This window comes from Scyliorhinus torazame, chromosome 4 (genome assembly GCF_047496885.1).
Source record: "Scyliorhinus torazame isolate Kashiwa2021f chromosome 4, sScyTor2.1, whole genome shotgun sequence".
Classification (NCBI taxonomy): domain Eukaryota; kingdom Metazoa; phylum Chordata; class Chondrichthyes; order Carcharhiniformes; family Scyliorhinidae; genus Scyliorhinus; species Scyliorhinus torazame.
In genome coordinates this window covers 210,613,670-210,632,392 of record NC_092710.1, presented here as the reverse complement: position 1 = coordinate 210,632,392, position 18,723 = coordinate 210,613,670, and the positions used below count along the sequence as shown (strand labels likewise).

The window sequence follows — 18,723 nt, the reverse complement described above, 5'->3', positions numbered from 1 at the left end:
AGCAGCACTACCCAAGACTTGCAGGCTTGCTGTTCAACCTGTCCGAATTTCTCCAAATGGAGACAATCAAATTCACCATCCGGGGGTCAGAAGAGGGGAAGCCATCCACCAACTTGTTCCAGCACCCGTTTGTCACCAACAGATAATAGAGCAGGGGTGGTGAAGGGGGGGGGGGAAGAGATGACAGATGAGTCACAGAACATAAAGAAAAGGGAAGAGCGGGGAGCGCAAAAGCCCATTGAAAAAGCCCGCGAGACAAGGGGCACAGCCGTAGGGGACAGTCCCAAGGGGAAGTGGAGAACCACAGAGAACAACAATATGCGGGGAAATACATGCTAGGACAAACACTAGGCAACTGAGGCAGATTGACCAAATGGCGCCACAGCCGGGGGGGGGGGGGAATCATGTAGATGTAAATATTTATAGTGATCCTCATTTATTTGTGCTTTGTTTTTCCTCGCACTTTGGTCTATCTCGCTTTTGTAATTTTAATTTTGCCTTGGTTGCTTTTGTTTGATATTACGTGCGGTTGTGACGCTTGTAATTTTTTATTTTTTTTTAAATATTTGATTGAAAATTTTTGGTCAACCAACACAGTACATTGTGCATCCTTTACACAATATTATAACAACACAAATAACAATGACCTATTTTATAAACGGAAAATGAATAAATAATAAATAACAAAAATGAAAACGAACCCTAATTGGCAACTGCCTTATCACAAGTAACACTCTCCAAAAATATAATTCAACAGTCCAATATATAATTATCTGTAGCAACGACCTATACATATTATACAGTATATATTAACAACCCTGAGAGTCCTTCTGGTTCCTCCTCCCCCCCCCCCCCCCCCCCCGATCCTGGGCTGCTGCCTTCTTTTTCCATTCCATCTATCTTTCTGCGAGGTATTCGACGAACGGTTGCCACCGCCTGGTGAACCCTTGAGCCGACCCCCTTAGAACGAACTTAATCCGCTCTAGCTTTATAAACCCTGCCATGTCATTTATCCAGGTCTCCACCCCCGGGGGCTTGGCTTCTTTCCACATTAGCAATATACTGCGCCGGGCTACTAGGGACACAAAGGCCAAAACATCGGCCTCTCTCGCCTCCTGCACTCCCGGCTCTTGTGCAACCCCAAATATAGCCAACCCCCAGCTTGGTTCGACCCGGACCCCCACTACTTTTGAAAGCACCTTTGTCACCCCCCCCCTCCAAAACCCCTGTAGTGCCGGGCATGACCAAAACATATGGGTATGATTCGCTGTGCTTCTCGAGCACCTCGCACACCTATCCTCCACCCCAAAAAATTTACTGAGCCGTGCTCCAGTCATATGCGCCCTGTGTAATACCTTAAACTGAATCAGGCTTAGCCTGGCACACGAGGACGACGAGTTTACCCTGCTTAGGGCATCTGCCCACAGCCCCTCCTCGATCTCCTCCCCCAGCTCTTCTTCCCATTTCCCTTTTCGTTCATCTACCATAGTCTCCCCTTCGTCCCGCATTTCCCTATATATATCTGACACCTTACCATCCCCCACCCATGTCTTTGAGATCACTCTGTCCTGCACCTCTTGTGTCGGGAGCTGCGGGAATTCCCTCACCTGTTGCCTCGCAAAAGCCCTCAGTTGCGGATACCTGAATGCATTCCCTTGGGGCAACCCATATTTCTCGGTCAGCGCTCCCAGACTCGCGAACTTCCCATCCACAAACAGATCTTTCAGTTGCGTTATTCCTGCTCTTTGCCACATTCCATATCCCCCATCCATTCCCCCCGGGGCAAACCTATGGTTGTTTCTTATCAGGGACCCCCCCCAAGGCTCCAGTCTTTCCCCTATGCCGTCTCCACTGTCCCCAAATCTTCAGTGTAGCCACCACCACCAGGCTTGTGGTGTAGTTCCTCGGTGAGAACGGCAATGGGGCTGTCACCATAGCCTGTAGGCTAGTCCCCCTACAGGACGCCCTCTCTAATCTCTTCCACGCCGCTCCCTCCTCCTCTCCCATCCACTTACTCACCATTGAAATATTAGCGGCCCAATAATACTCACTTAGGCTCGGTAGTGCCAGCCCCCCCCCCCTATCCCTGCTACGCTGTAAGAATCCCTTCCTCACTCTCGGGGTCTTCCCGGCCCACACAAAACCCATGATGCTCTTTTCAATCATTTTTAAAAAGCCTTCGTGATCACCACCGGGAGGCACTGAAACACAAAGAGGAATCTCGGGAGGACCACCATCTTAACCGCCTGCACCCTCCCTGCCAGTGACAGGGATACCATATCCCATCTCTTGAAATCCTCCTTCATTTGTTCCACCAACTGCGTTAAATTTAGCCTATGCAATGTGCCCCAATTCTTGGCTATCTGAATCCCCAGGTAACGAATGTCCCTTGTTACCTTCCTCAACGGTAGGTCCTCTATTTCTCTACTCTGCTCCACTGGATGCACCACAAACAACTCACTTTTCCCCATGTTCAATTTATACCCTGAAAAATCCCCAAACTCCCCAAGTATCAGCATTATTTGTGGCATCCCCTCCGCCGGGTCTGCCACGTATAGTAGCAAATTGTCCGCATACAAAGATACCCGGTGTTCTTCTCCTCCTCTAAGTACTCCCCTCAACGCTATCGCCAGGGGCTCAATCGCCAGTGCAAACAATAATGGGGACTGAGGGCATCCCTGCCTTGTCCCTCTATGGAGCCGAAAATGTGCAGATCCCCATCCATTCGTGACCACGCTCGCCATCGGGGCCCTATACAACAGCTGCATCCATCTAACATACCCCTCTCCAAAACCAAATCTCCTCAAAACCTCCCACAAATAATCCCACTCCACTCTATCAAATGCTTTCTCGGCATCCATCGCCACTACTATCTCCGTTTCCCCCTCTGGTGGGGGCATCATCATTACCCCTAACAGCCTCCGTATATTCGTGTTCAGCTGTCTCCCCTTCACAAACCCAGTTTGGTCCTCGTGGACCACCCCCGGGACACATTCCTCTATTCTCATTGCCATTACCTTGGCCAGGATCTTGGCATCTACATTTAGGAGGGAAATAGGTCTATAGGACCCGCATTGTAGCGGGTCCTTTTCCTTCTTTAAGAGAAGCGATATCGTTGCTTCAGACATAGTCGGGGGCAGTTGTCCCCTTTCCTTTGCCTCATTAAAGGTCCTCGTCAATACCGGGGCGAGCAAGTCCACATATTTTCTATAGAATTCGACTGGGAATCCATCCGGTCCCGGGGCCTTTCCCGCCTGCATGCTCCTAATTCCTTTCACCACTTCTTCTACCTCGATCTGTGCTCCCAGTCCCACTCTTTCCTGCTCTTCCACCTTGGGAAATTCCAGCCGATCCAAAAAGCCCATCATTCTCTCCCTCCCATCCGGGGGTTGAGCTTCATATAATTTTTTATAAAATGTCTTGAACACTCCATTCACTCTCTCTGCTCCCCGCTCCATCTCTCCTTCCTCATCCCTCACTCCCCCTATTTCCCTCGCTGCTCCCCTTTTCCTCAATTGGTGTGCCAGCAACCTGCTCGCCTTCTCCCCATATTCGTACTGTACACCCTGTGCCTTCCTCCATTGTGCCTCTGCAGTGCCCGTAGTCAGCAAGTCAAATTCTACATGTAGCCTTTGCCTTTCCCTGTACAGTCCCTCCTCCGGTGCTTCCGCATATTGTCTGTCCACCTTCAAAAGTTCTTGCAGCAACCGCTCCCGTTCCTTACTCTCCTGCTTCCCTTTATGTGCCCTTATTGATATCAGCTCCCCTCTAACCACCGCCTTCAGCGCCTCCCAGACCACTCCCACCTGGACCTCCCCATTATCATTGAGTTCCAAGTACTTTTCAATGCACCCCCTCACCCTTAGACACACCCCCTCATCTGCCATTAGTCCCATGTCCATTCTCCAGGGTGGGCGCCCTCCTGTTTCCTCCCCTATCTCCAAGTCCACCCAGTGTGGAGCGTGATCCGAAATGGCTATAGCCGTATACTCCGTTCCCCTCACCTTCGGGATCAACGCCTTTCCCAGCACAAAAAAGTCTATTCGCGAGTAGACTTTATGGACATAGGAGAAAAACGAGAACTCCTTACTCCTAGGTCTGCTAAATCTCCACTGGTCTACACCTCCCATCTGCTCCATAAAATCTTTAAGTACCTTGGCTGCTGCCGGCCTCCTTCCAGTCCTGGACTTCGACCTATCCAGCCCTGGTTCCAACACCGTATTAAAATCTCCCCCCATTATCAGCTTTCCCATCTCTAGGTCCGGAATGCGTCCTAGCATCCGCCTCATAAAATTGGCATCATCCCAGTTCGGGGCATATACGTTTACCAAAACCACCGTCTCCCCCTGTAGTTTGCCACTCACCATCACGTATCTGCCCCCGTTATCCGCCACTATAGTCTTTGCCTCGAACATTACCCGCTTCCCCACTAATATAGCCACCCCCCTGTTTTTCGCATCTAGCCCCGAATGGAACACCTGCCCCACCCATCCTTTGCGTAGCCTAACCTGGTCTATCAATTTCCGGTGCGTTTCCTGTAACATAACCACATCTGCCTTAAGTTTCTTTAGGTGTGCGAGTACCCGTGCCCTCTTTATCGGCCCGTTCAGCCCTCTCACGTGATCAGCCGGGTTGGGGGGCTTCCTACCCCCCCCCCCCTTGTCGATTAGCCATCCCCTTTTTCCAGCTCCTCACCCGGTTCCCACGCAGCTGTATCTCCCCCAGGCGGTGCCCCCCCGCCCATCCCCTCCCATACCAGCTCCCCCCTCTCCCCAGCAGCAGCAACCCAGTAATTCTCCCCCCTCCCACCCCCCCCCCGCTAGATCCCTCGCTAGCGTAATTACTCCCCCCATGTTGCTCCCAGAAGTCAGCAAACTCTAGCCGACCTCGGCTTCCCCCCGTGACCTCGGCTCGCACCGTGCGACGCCCCCTCCTTCCTGCTTCTCTATTCCCGCCATGATTATCATGGCGCAGGAACCAAGCCCGCGCTTCTCCCTTGGCCCCGCCCCCAATGGCCAACGCCCCATCTCCTCCACCTCCCCTCCTCCCCCCATCACCACCTGTGGGAGAGAGAAAAGTTACCACATCGCAGGATTAGTACATAAAACTCCTCTTTCCCCCTTTTTAACCCCCCTCTTCGCCCCCCACATTCGCCCCACCACTTTGTTCAAACGTTCTTTTTAATAACCCGCTCATTCCAGTTTTTCTTCCACAATAAAAGTCCACGCTTCATCCGCCGTCTCAAAGTAGTGGTGCCTCCCTCGATATGTGACCCACAGTCTTGCCGGTTGCAGCATTCCAAATTTTATCTTCTTTTTATGAAGCACCGCCTTGGCCCGATTAAAGCTCGCCCTCCTTCTCGCCACCTCCGCACTCCAGTCTTGATAAACGCGGATCACCGTGTTCTCCCATTTACTGCTCCGAGTTTTCTTTGCCCATCTATGGACCATTTCTCTGTCCTTAAAACGGAGGAATCTCACCACTATGGCTCTGGGAATTTCTCCTGCTCTCGGTCCTCGCACCATCACTCGGTATGCTCCCTCCACCTCCAACGGACCCGCCGGGGCCTCCGCTCCCATTAACGAGTGCAGCATCGTGCTCACATATGCCCCGACGTCCGCTCCCTCCGCACCTTCAGGAAGACTAAGAATCCTCAGGTTGTTCCTCCTTGCGTTGTTCTCCAGTGCCTCCAACCTTTCCACACATCGTTTCTGATGTGCCTCATGCGTCTCCGTCTTCACCACCAGGCCCTATATGTCGTCCTCATTCTCGGCTGCCTTTGCCTTCACGACCCGAAGCTCCCGCTCCTGGGTCTTTTGTTCCTCCTTTAGCCCTTCGATCGCCTGTAGTATCGGGGCCAACAGCTCTTTCTTCATTTCCTTTTTGAGCTCTTCCACACAGCATTTCAAGAACTCTTGTTGTTCAGGGCCCCATGTTAAACTGCCACCTTCCGACGCCATCTTGGTTTTTGCTTGCCTTCCTTGCCGCTGTTCTAAAGGGTCCACTGCAATCCGGCCACTTTCTCCTCCTTTTTTCATCCGTATCCAGGGGGGATTCCCTTCTGGTTTACCGCACAGTGTTTTTAGCCGTCAAAATTGCCGTTGGGGCTCCTATCAAGAGCCCAAAAGTCTGTTTCATCGGGAGCTGCCGAAACGTGCGACTCAGCGCCGCACCCGGAAGTCGTGACACTTGTAATTTAACATACGAACTGAAATGTACTCCATAGAAATGTAAAAACCAATAATAACATTTATTTAAAAAAATGAAGTGTTGATAACTGAGCCAGACTGGATTTTATGCGCCTCTCAGGAGATTAGCCGGCCACTGGGGAAGGTGGGTGAGTAGCTGGTGTCCAATCATGATGCTCCAGGCATCACTATCTTTTTTTCGTAGGAAATAATAATAATAATAATAATAATAATAATAATAATCTTTATTATTGTCACAAGTAGGGCTTACATTAACACTGCAATAAAGTTACTGTGAAAAACCCATAGTCGCCACATTCTAGCGCCTGTTCGGGTACAGAGAGAGAATTCAGATTGTCCAATTCACCTTACAAGCAGGTTTTTCAGGATGTGTAGGAGGAAACCCACGCAGACATGGGGAGAACGTGCAGACTCCGCACAGTGACCCAAGCGGCAATCGAACTTGGGATGGTGGTGCTGTGAAGCAACAGTGCGAACCACTGAAGACATTGCATCCATACTCTGGTACTTCACAGCCAATTAAGTGCTTTAAAGTGTAGTAATCATGCAAGTTTAAAACACACCTATCCAGCCCACAGGAACCTAAAACAAAATGTATACATTAGGTTGTTCAAATGTATAATGTATGAAGAGTTCCATTTTCTTATTTCAAAATTTTCATCAAAAGGCAATGAAACTTTCCCACCACCTCACCCTAGCTTCAATTTGACTAAATTTAAAAGGACTACAATGAATGATGTCAACGCACAAGATACTGCGGGTATTCTCAGTTAGATTTTGTCGAATGCACTTGACCCTACTCCGTTCCCTTGTAGAAAGAGTACAGCTTTCAATTATTTTTACGGAGTGTAGATAACTTTCAAAATACCACAGCAACATTTACGAGAATTGTTTGGAAAAACTGAAGTAATTTCCAACTTACATTACTTCATCAAGTTATTCTGCAATGAGCTCAAATTGCAATCAACCTACTAAATGCAACCCAGTTCAATATTTTCATATAATTTGCATGTTATTTGGCATCAATTCTTTGATGCTGCAATCAAAATTGTAGGCATCTTTCAAGTGCGTACACTATGATAACAATGTATATTTTTAGATCTGGCTTTAAATTTAAATTTTTAAAAATGGTTTCCAATTCTAAGGTACAAGTTTCAGTATGTAATCAAAAGGTGAGATAATATTCCAGTTATCGGACTTGAAACTTTGACTCTAAATCATGGTGCTCCACCCCAAATGCCTGCTGTAGGGTATGATTCAATCATGAGTTTATCATTAAGATTAATGAATATCCTTTATCCTACTGTTGCAGGCCATGCCTTCAGCTGCCTGGGGGTATCATCACGAATTTCCACCCTAAACATCTCTGCCTATTACTCTGCCTTTTTAAAACCTACCTCTTTGAATAATTTTTGATTACTTATTCTAATATCTTGTTTTGTTCCTGCCAGAATTTGTCTGTTAATGCTCCTGCTAAACACTCCCAAAGTTCCGTTGGATATTTGCCACCCTTGTTTAGACAAAGAACTTCAGACAGTCGGAAAGTTCTTAAAACTTTAAAGGAAGTTAACTTGCACTTACATTACATCTTTAAATGTAGTAAAATAGCTCAAAGTGCTTCATAGGAGGGGAGGCATGTGGCGCAGTGGTTAGCACTGGGACTGCGGCGCAGAGGACCTGGGTTCAAACCCCAGCCCTGGGTCACTGTCCGTGTGGAGTTTGCACATTCTCCCCATGTCTGCATGGGTTTCACCCCCACAGCCCAAAGACGCGCAAGTTAGGTGGATTGGCCACGCTAACTTGCCCCTTAATTGGAAAATAAAAATAATTGGGTACTCTAAATTTTTTTAAATAAAGTGCTTCATAGGAATATCAAAAGACAATATGTTCTTTCACCCAGCATTTTAGCAGCCTTGTGGATGGATCCCAGGCTGGGACTAAGGAGATGCCAACCTGGGCATCCTCTTCTCCAGGTCATACCAGCTCGCAGAGGGAACAAAGCCTGTTGCAGGGAGGTCCAAGCAAAACTCCACAAATTACCATCCCATCTGGGCTCTGACCTAATTTACAAGATTTCTACGAGGCTTCTGGCTGATTAAAGTGGCTGAAAGTAACTTGACAGCCTCCTAATTAAAAATTGGGGCCCACCTAAGGGTCCAAGCGTGGACCTCTGAAAAACAAAAAGCTAATTAAAGGAAGCAGTCTTCCTTCACAGGGAATATTTTAAACTTGCAAGGTTGCAACCAATTAGAAATAGATTAGGACAGGTCTGAGAGAACTGTCAGATAGGTAATTTATACTTGCACCTGGGTATTGCAATGTAATATTCATACATGTTGTAAGAGTCCGGTTATTTTCAAAAGGCACCAAATCAGCCCTAACAAAAATCAGACATTGCATTATCTAGGACGATGGCACATTATACAACTTGACTATCCTTCACCCGAAATCCTTGGGGCTAATAGCATTCCGGATGTCAGATAATTTCTGTTTCCGGATACCTCATAATTGCATTACAATCGTCTCAGCCTAGGCTAGCTACAGTCCAAAGTGAATAAAATGGCTGGAAATTGAAGATGCACCACTAAATAATAAATGCATTTTCAACCCATGGTAGCATCACCAGAAGAGGGTTCAGCATGTTGATGTATTCTGCAGGGAAGCATTCTTAAATAGTTCTTTAAGTTTTATTTGCCTCATTATATTGGTTTTTGTTTCTTAAGTTGTCTTTTATTCTATGGATCGATATTATTGCTTGCTCACTTATAAATGCATGCTGTTCAAATGCTTGTATCAACCCGTCACACATCTTAATAATATTGTCTATGAGCACTTACTCGACCATATTCACGAGAACATCCACGTCATATCTGTTTTTATCGAGTTGATCATGATGTAACATCATTTCTGCAATCTCCTTGTCAGTCAAAGAATGCACAATGGGAGCATTATTATCAATGTTAAACAGTTCCCCAATATCCTTGTCCTCCTGTGAATTCACACAATCCATTGACGTACTCATGAGCTGATTTATCAGATGGTTTAATTTCTTTGATCACATAAAAATCTACAAAGCCCTTGTCAACTTTATCGCCTTCAATGAACAATGGTCAAAGTGTCTTTACAAACAATGCATGGGTTTAACAGATGTGTAGATGGTGCCCTCAACTGTAAACTATTTTTGGAAGCCTTCCACCCTCAGGCCTCTAGTCACAGCATCAAACATTATTCAAGAAGGAATCTTTACAATTACATTTCATGTACCAAACAATGCATTGGTCCCACTGGTTGAACTAATGACGTTCCAGTAAAGGTACAATATTGGCACCTACCGGCAATGTAGAAAATTGTCCAGGTGTGTGCTGTACACATGAATCAGGACAAATCCGACCTGGCCAATTGCCGCAATATCAGTCTTCTCTCCGTCATCAGCAAAGTGATGGAAGGAGTCATCAACAGTGCTATCCTGACACTTACTCGGCAATAACCTGCTCAGTTTGGGTTCAGCCAGGTTCACTCAGCTCAAAAGCGCTGAATGCCAGAGGTGAGGGGAGAGTGACTGTCTTTGACATCAAGGCAGCATTTGACCGAGTATGGCATCAAGGAGCCCTAGCAAAACTGGAGTCAATGAGAATCAGGGGGACAACTCTCTGCTGGTTTAAGTCATACTTGCACGAAGGAAGATGGTTATTGCGGTTGGAGGTCCAGATCCAGAATATCACTTCAGGAGGTCCTCAGGGTACTGTCCTGGGCCCAATCGTCTTCAGCTATTTGATCAATGACCTTCCATCATAAGGTCAGAATGGGGACATTAGCAGATGACCGCACACTATTCAGCATAATTTGCAACTCCTCAGATACTGAAGCAGAGCATGTCCAAATTCAGTAAGACCTGGACAATCTTCAGGCTTGGGTTGACAAGTTACATTTGTGCCACACAAATACCAGGCAATGACCATCTCCTACAAGACAGGAACTAACCATCGCCCCTTGACATTCAATGGCATTACCATTGCTGTATTCCTCACAATCAACATCCTGGGGTTACCATTGATCAGAAACTGAACTGGACTAGCCGTATTAATACTGTGATTACCAGAGCAGGTTGAAGGCCAGGAATCCTACGGTGAGTAACTCACCTCCTGACCTTCCCTGAATGCCTGTCACCATCTACAAGGCACAAGTCAGAGGTGTAATGAAATGCTCTCCACTTGCCTGGATGAATGCAGCTCCAACACTCAAGAAGCTCAACACCATCTAGGACAAAGAAGCCTGCTAGATTGCTCGCACTTCCACAAATATTCAATCCCTCCACCACCGGCAAACACTGGCAGCCATGTGTATCACCCACAAGATACACTGCAGGAACTCACCTAGGTTCCTTCGGCAGCACTTTCCAAACACACGACCACTGCCATCTAGAAGGACAAGAGGAGCAGATACCTGGGAACCCCACCACCTGGAGGTTCCCCTCCAAGACACTCACCATCCCGACTTGGAAACATGTCACCGTTTCTTCACTGTCGCCGAGTCAAAATCCTGGAACTCCCTTACTAACAACACAATGGGTGTACCTACACCTCAGGGACTGCAGCGGTTCAAGAAGGCAACCTCCCACCACCTTCTGAAGGGCAACTAGGGATGGGCAATAAATGCTGGCCTAACCAGCGATGCCTAAAATTATTTTTTTTAAATGTTCACCACAGAAATCACATGGTAAATAGTGTAGACATACAACTAGTCATCTTGCATTCAATGTAAAGTTCAGTTGGCTCAGTTCATATAGACTCTTGTCAGGAGCTTCTCGCACTAAAATTCAGGTGCTGTTTGCTTGGGTCATGTCAGCTCAGGTCAAGACCTTCCCATGTTAAAGGTCATGTGTGCTTTGCGAGGTTGATGTCAGCTCGGTTCGTATTGGCTTGGATCAGGAATGTCCCACCCTGCTAATGTCGGGTGTGGTCGGGGAGGTTCTCGTCATCTCAGATTGTGCTGGTTGCATCAGGGACATCTCGCTCTAAAGGCCAGATGTGGTCAGTGAAGTTCATGTAGGCCTGGACCATGTTGGCACGAGTCAGGGACTTGTCGTGCTTAAGGTCAATGAGTTGAAAAGTGTGGTTTTTGGATGAGATTTGTTTTCAGATTTACAGATAAAGGATATTTGACCTGTATCTTCTTGTCCTCTTCAAGCTGTCTGCAGTATTTAATGCATTTGACTGTACCATTCTGTTCCAATGGCTTTCCTCCCTCAGGAGGCAATTACCTCATTTTGTTCCACTCTTAACTGTTCAGTTTACCTACCCTTTAACTGTAGCATCTGAAAATAGGTCAATTTCCACATAACCACTGATGATTCAGATCACCTCTCAAGTATTTCTTGTAATTAAGTAAATTCTTGGCAACCTTGGAATTAAAGAAAACTCCAAGCTAAGGCTTACAATCACCAGGACTCCAGCTATCAATATGGATCAACAGCTTGGACAAATACCACCCCCCCCCCCCCCCCCCCCCCCCCCCCCAAGTCACCCTCCAATCAATAGCTTTAAAATCCCCCTTTTGTCTTTGAAAAGTCATAAAATAACATTCGGGAAGGTGGCATAACCCACCTTTCAAAGTGAGCAGTGGTGTGCATCAGTTCCCTAGGAGAACGGGAAGGTTAACATAAATTAGATACCATTAACACATGAAACATCCTGCTACATATTCAAAAACCTGGATGGATCTTTAATAATTAAATCGTGAACTCACATTTTTTAAAAAAATCTCCATATCCCTGTAACTAGTGTAATCTCTGGTAACCAACACAATACTCCACGTAAAGTGCAGAAGCTATGAACTAGGCAACACCAGATTTAAATTCCAAGTCTATCATCTCTGATTTTTGCCACCAATTCACGGGATTCGGCCATCGCTGGCAAGGCCAACATTCATTGTCCATCCTGAACTGCCCTCAAAAAGGTAGTAGTGAATCAATGCCTTGAACTGTTGCAGTCTTTATGATGATGGTACACCCACAGTGCTCATAGAGACAGACTTTGATCCAGCAACAGTGTACAAACAGAAATTTTCCAAGTTTAGAGGGGAACATGCAGAGGGGTTCTGTTGTGTTTGTCCTTCCAGACAACAGATTGTGGGTTTGGGTGGTACTGTCAAATAAGCATTAGTGAGCTGATGCAAGTCCATCTTACAAATGGTGCAGATCACAGACATTGTGCAGTCAAGGAAGCAGGCTGCCTTTCCATTGTGTCAAACTTAAAATGCTGTTGGAATTCACTCATCCAGATGAGTGGAGCATATTGCATCACTTTCCTGACTTGTGCCTTGTAGATGGTGAAAAGGCATTCTGGATTCAGAAGGTGAGTCACTAACCACAAAATACGCAGACTCTGACCTACTCTTGCATGCTGGTCTATTAAAACTTTTGATGAATGGTCACATCGTAGAACATTGGTTGGGAATTCAACAATACTAGTACTATTTAATGTCATGTGAAGTGGTTAGGTTATTTTCTGTTGGAAATGGTCAATGCTTCGTACTTGTGTGGCACAAATCGTGCTTGCCACTTATTCGCCCAAACCTTCATGCTGTCCCGGTCTTGTTGCATGCAGGTAAATTGCCTCATTATCTGAGGGGTGGTGAATGAAACAGAATACATCACTACTTCTCGCCAATGGGTTGGAGTACCCGAGGTTAGGGGTGGGGGACAGGGCGATAGTGGAGCAGGAGATAAAGGATGCGATTCGGAGGATGCAGTCGGGGAAGGTGGCGGGGCTGGATGGGTTAGAACAATGAACAAAGAAAAGTACAGCACAGGAACAGGCCCTTTGGACCTCCAAGCCTGTACCGATCATGCTGCCCGTCTAAACTAAAGTCTTCTCACTTCCTGGGTCCGTATCCCTCTATTCACATCCTGTTCATGTATTTGTCAAGATGCCCGTTAAATGTCACGATCGTCCCCGCTTCCACCACTTCCTCCGGCAGCGAGTTCCACCCACTACCCTGTGTAAAAAAAACTTGCCTCGTACATCTCCTCTAAACCTTGCCTCTCGCACCTTAAACCCATGCCCCCTAGTAAATGACCACTCTATCCTGGGAAAATGCCTCTGACTATCCACTCTGTCTATGCCCATCAATTTTGTAGACCACTTTCAAGTCTCCCCTCAACCTCCGTCGTTCCAGTGCGAACAAACCAAGTTTATTCACTGCTCCTCATAGCTAATGCCCTCCTTACCAGGCAACATTCTGGTAAATCTCTTCTGCACCCTCTCTAAAGCCTCCACATCCTTCTGGTAGTGTGGCGACCAGAATTGAACACTATACTCCAAGTGTGGCCTAACTAAGGTTCTATACAGCTGCAACATGACTTGCCAATTCTTATACTCAATGCCCCAACCTATGAAGGCAAGCATGCCATATGCCTTCTTGACTACCTTCTCCACCTGTGTTGCCCCTTTCAGTGACCTGTGGACCTGTACTCCTAGATCTCTCTGACTGTCAATACTCTTGAGGGTTCTACCATTCACTGTATATTCCCTACCTGCATTAGACCTTCCAAAATGCATTACCTCACATCTGTCCAGATTAAACTCCATCTGCCATCTCTCCGCCCAAGTCTCCAAACGATCTAAATCCTGCTGTATCCTTTGACAGTCCTCATTGCTATCCGCAATTCCACCAACCTTTGTGTCATCTGCAAACTTACTAATCAGACCAGTTACATTTTCCTCCAAATCATTTATATATAGTACGAACAGCAAAGGTCCCAGCACTGAGCCCTGCAGGACACCACGAGTCACAGCCCTCCAATCAGAAAAGCTCTCTTCCATTGCTACTCTCTGCCTTCTATGACCTAGCCAGTTCTGTATCCATCTTGCCAGCTCACCCCTGATCCGGTGTGACTTCACCTTTTGTACCAGTCTGCCATGACGAAACTTGTCAAAGGCCTTACTGAAGTCCATATAGACAACATCCACTCCCCGACCTGCATCAATCATCTTTGTGACCGCTTCAAAAAACTCGATCAAGTTAGTGAGACACGATCTTCCCTTCACAAAACTGTGCTGTCTCTCACTAATACATCCATTTGCTTTCAAATGGGAGTAGATCCTGTCTCGAAGAGTTCTATCCAGTAATTTCCCTACCACTGACATAAGGCTCACCGGCCTGCAGTTATCCTTGATTATCCTTGCTACCCTCCTGAAACAAAGGAACAACATTGGCTATTCTCCAGTCCTCCGGGACATCCCCTGAAGACAGCGAGGATCCAAAGATTTCTGTCAAGGCCTCAGCAATTTCCTCTCCAGCCTCCTTCAGTATTCTGGGGTAGAACCCATCAGGCCCTGGGGGCTTATCTACCTTGATATTTTTCAAGACGCCCAACATCTCGTCTTTTGGGATCTCAATGTGACACAGGCTATCTACACACCCTTCTCCAGACTCAACATCCAACAATTCCTTCTCTTTGGTGAATATTGGTGCAAAGTATTAATTTAATACCTCGCCCATTTCCTCTGGCTCTACACATAGATTCCCTTGCCTGTCCTTCAGTGGGCCAACCCTTTCCCTGGCTACCCTCTTGCTTTTTATGTACGTGTAAAAGCCCTTGAGATTTCCCTTAACCCTATTTGCCAATGACTTTTCGTAACCCCTTTTAGCCCTCCTGACTCCTTGCTTAACTTCCTTCCTACTTTCCTTATATTCCACACAGGCTTCATCCGTTCCCAGCCTTCTAGCCCTGACAAATGCCTCCTTTTTCTTTTTGACGAGGCCTACAATATCTCTCGTCATCGAAGGTTCCCGAAATTTGGCGTATTTATCATTCTTCCGCACAGGAACATGGTCCTGAATTCTTTTCAACTGACATTTGAAAGCCTCACACGTCAGATGTTGATTTACCCTCAAACATCCGCCCCCAATCTAGGTTCTTCAGTTCCCGCCTAATATTGTTATAATTAGCCTTCCCCCAATTTAGCACATTCACCCTAGGACCACTCTTATCCTTGTCCACCAGCACTTTAAAACTTACTGAATTGTGGTCACTGTTCCCGAAATGCTTCCCACTTGAAACTTCTACCACATGGCCGGGCTCATTCCCCAATACCAGGTCCCGTACCGCCCCTTCCCTAGTTGGATTATCTACATATTGTTTTAAGAAGCCCTCCTCCATGCACCTTACAAACTCTGCCCCTTCCAAGCCCCTAGCACTAAGTGAGTCCCAGTCAACATTGGGGAAGTTGAAGTCTCCCATCACAACAACCCTGTTGCTTTTACTCCTTTCCAAAATCTGTCTACCTATCTGCTCCTCGATCCCCCGCTGGCTGTTGGGAGGCCTGTAGTAAACCCCAACATCGTGACTGCACTCTTCTTATTCCTGATCTCTACCCATATAGCCTCGTTTCCTCCCGTAGTACAGCTGTGATATTCTCCCTAACCAGTAGTGCAACCCAGCCACCCCTTTTACATCCCCCTCTATCCCACTTGAAACATCTAAATCCTCGAACGTTTACCTGCCAATTCTGTCCACCCCTTAACCAGGTCTCTGTAATGGCAACAACATCATAGTTCCAAATACTAATCCAAGCTCTAAGTTCATCTGCCTTAGCGGTTATACTTCTTGCATTAAAACATATGCACTTCAGGCCAATAGACCCACTGTTTTCAGCAACATCTCCCTCTTCCTCAGAGCCATACTGTCCCTATTCCCTAGGTCTCCCTCAATGCTTTCACCTTCTGACCTATTGCTCCGGTACCCACCCCGCTGCCACACAAGCGAAAACCCTCCCGTGTGACACTAGCAAATCTTGCGGCCAGGATATTTATGCCTCTCCAGTTTAGATGCAACCCCTCCTTCTGATACAGGTCACACCTGCCCCGGAAGAGCTCCCAGTGGTCTAGATAACGGAAACCCTCCCTCCTACACCAGCTGTTTAGCCACGTGTTTAGCTGCTCTATCTTCCTATTTCTAGCCTCACTGGCACATGGCACAGGGAGTAATCCAGAGATTAAAACCCTAGAGGTCCTGTCTTTTAACTTTCTGCCTAGCTCCATGTATTCCTGCTGCAGGACCTCATGCCCCTTCTTGCCTATGTCATTTGTACCAATATGTACAACGACCTCTGCCTGTTTGCCCGCCGCCTTCAGGATGTCCGCTACCCGTTCTGAGACATTCTGGACCCTGGCACCAGGGAGGCAACGTACCGTCCTGGTGTCTTTTTCACATCCACAGAAGCGCCTATCTGTGCCCCTGACTATAGAGTCCCCGATGACTATTGCCCTTTTGCGCTTTGACCCTCCCTGCTGAACATCAGAGCCAGCCGTGGTGCCACTGCTGTGGCTGCTGCTGTTTTCTCCTGATAGGCTATTCCCCCCCCCCAACAGTATCCAAAGCGGTATACCTGTTCGAGGGGGAGACAGTCACAGGGGATTCCTGCATTGGCTGCCTGCCCCTTCTGGTGGTCACCCATCTCTCTGCCAGCACCTTGGGTGTGACCACATCTCTACAACTCCTATTTATGACGCTTTCCGCCACCTGCATTCTCCTAAGTGCATCCAATTGTTGATGCAACCGAACCACGTGGTCTGTGAGGAGCTGCCATTAGTTACACTTGCTGCAGATGTAGTCGACCGGAACGCTGGAAGCGTCAGATCTGCCACATCTCACAGTTGGAGCACTGCACCCCGCTGAGTGACATTTAAGCATTAATTAATTAATTTAAAATAAAAACTTGAATTGTGAGATTGAGTTACAATTAACTACATGTCCCTGGCGCTAGATGATTTTTACTGTAAAATTAAATGCTAAATATCGATCACTGCCCTCCGGTTTAGTTATCCCACTATCTAGTTAATCAATTAGATTTGTTTTGCAATAATATTATTTTTTTCAAATTTAACAGATTCCCAACCAGCCAATCTGGTCACAGCTTTACTGTGATGTCACTTCAGTTTTCTCCCCCCACGCAATTTGAAAAGGTAATAAAAATAAAATCACTTACTTTCCCAGGATGCTCTCTGGTTCACTCCCTGCAGATTAATAGTTACAGGCCAGAAGAAAGAGAACAAAATGGTAGGGAAAAAGCACTTTCTCCCACAGTGCACCGAATTAGCTCTCTGCACCAAGTTCCAATTCCCACTCTGGGTGTGTCTCACTCACTCAGTATGTGTCTCCTTCACTTGCGCAAAGCTTACTGAGTGCGTTTTCTGTCTGTCTTTTATACAGACCTCAGGTAATTAGGGTGACTCATATTACTTAAGCTTCAAACAGAAGAATACAATGTACACCCTTGTGCCACTAAACAGGCTTCAGGTGACTGACAAGGTAACTGCCTCTCAGCAATTAGGGTGGGGGCAGCTTCAGCCAATCAGACACTAAGCTACACACTGCACTATTAACTGAAAAAACAGCAAAATTAGACTTACCATTTACCTTTCCTGATTACCTCACTGCACCAAATTACCAAGTTCCAATTCCCACTCTGGATGTGTCTCACTCACTCAGGATGGGTCTCCTTCACTTGCGCAAAGCAAGTGTTTCGGTGGCATTTCCGGTGGAATATTATAAAAAATTCAAGGATAAGCCGGCACCCCTGATGGTGGGGATGTTTGAAGAGGCAATAGGGAAGGGGGTGTTGCCACAAACGTTGAGGCAGGCATCGATTTCCCTGTTGCTAAAAAATGATAAGGATCCGACGGAGTGTGGGTCGTATCGGCCCATATCGCTTCTGAATGTGGACGCAAAAGTATTGGCGAAGGTACTGGTGGGTAGGCTGGAGGAGTGCCTCCCGAATGTGATAGGTGAGGATCAGACAGGGTTCGTGAGAGGGAGGCAGCTCTTTTCAAACGTTAGAAGGATATTGAATGTCGTTATGGCACCGGTAGAGGGGAAGGAAACAGAGGTGGTTGTGGCACTGGACGCTGAGAAGGCGTTGACCGGGTAGAATGGGGGTACTTGATGGCAGTTCTGGTGCGGTTTGGGATTGGTCCAATATTTGTGAACTGGGTAAAGCTACTATACAACGAGCCGAGGGCGAGTGTCCGTACAAACAACATCTGCTCGAGATACTTTTCTCTCCACCGTGGGACTAGGCAGGGATGTCCTATGTCCCCCCTGCTGTTTGCACTCACGATTGAGCCATTGGCCATCGCATTAAGAAGTTCGGGGGTATGGAAAGGAATAGTGCGGGGGGGATAGAGCATAGGGTGTCCTTATATGCCGATGATTTGCTGTTATACGTGTTGGAACCTAGTGTGTCGACAGGGGGAATATTGGAGCTGCGTTGAGTGTTTGGGTCTTTCTCGGGGTACAAACTAAATCTAGACAAGAGTGAGTATTTTGTGGTGTCTTGGCCAGGGGTGGGGAGTCTGCCATTCTGTAGGGCAGAGGCTCACTTTTGGTACCTGGGGGTGCTGGTTGCCCGGGTTTTGGTGGGGAGAGTGAAAAGCTGATCTGGCAAGGTGGGATGGTCTCCCTCTGTCACTGGCGGGTCGGGTGCAGGCCGTTAAAATGAACGTGCTGCCG

General features: G+C 47.1%; 1 protein-coding gene across 3 annotated transcripts in view; it reads right to left on the bottom strand.

Moving 5' to 3' along the window:
* ptprk (protein tyrosine phosphatase receptor type K) overlaps positions 1 to 18,723 on the bottom strand; it is an 877,717-nt gene that overhangs the window by 593,483 nt on the left and 265,511 nt on the right. The window lies entirely within an intron of this gene.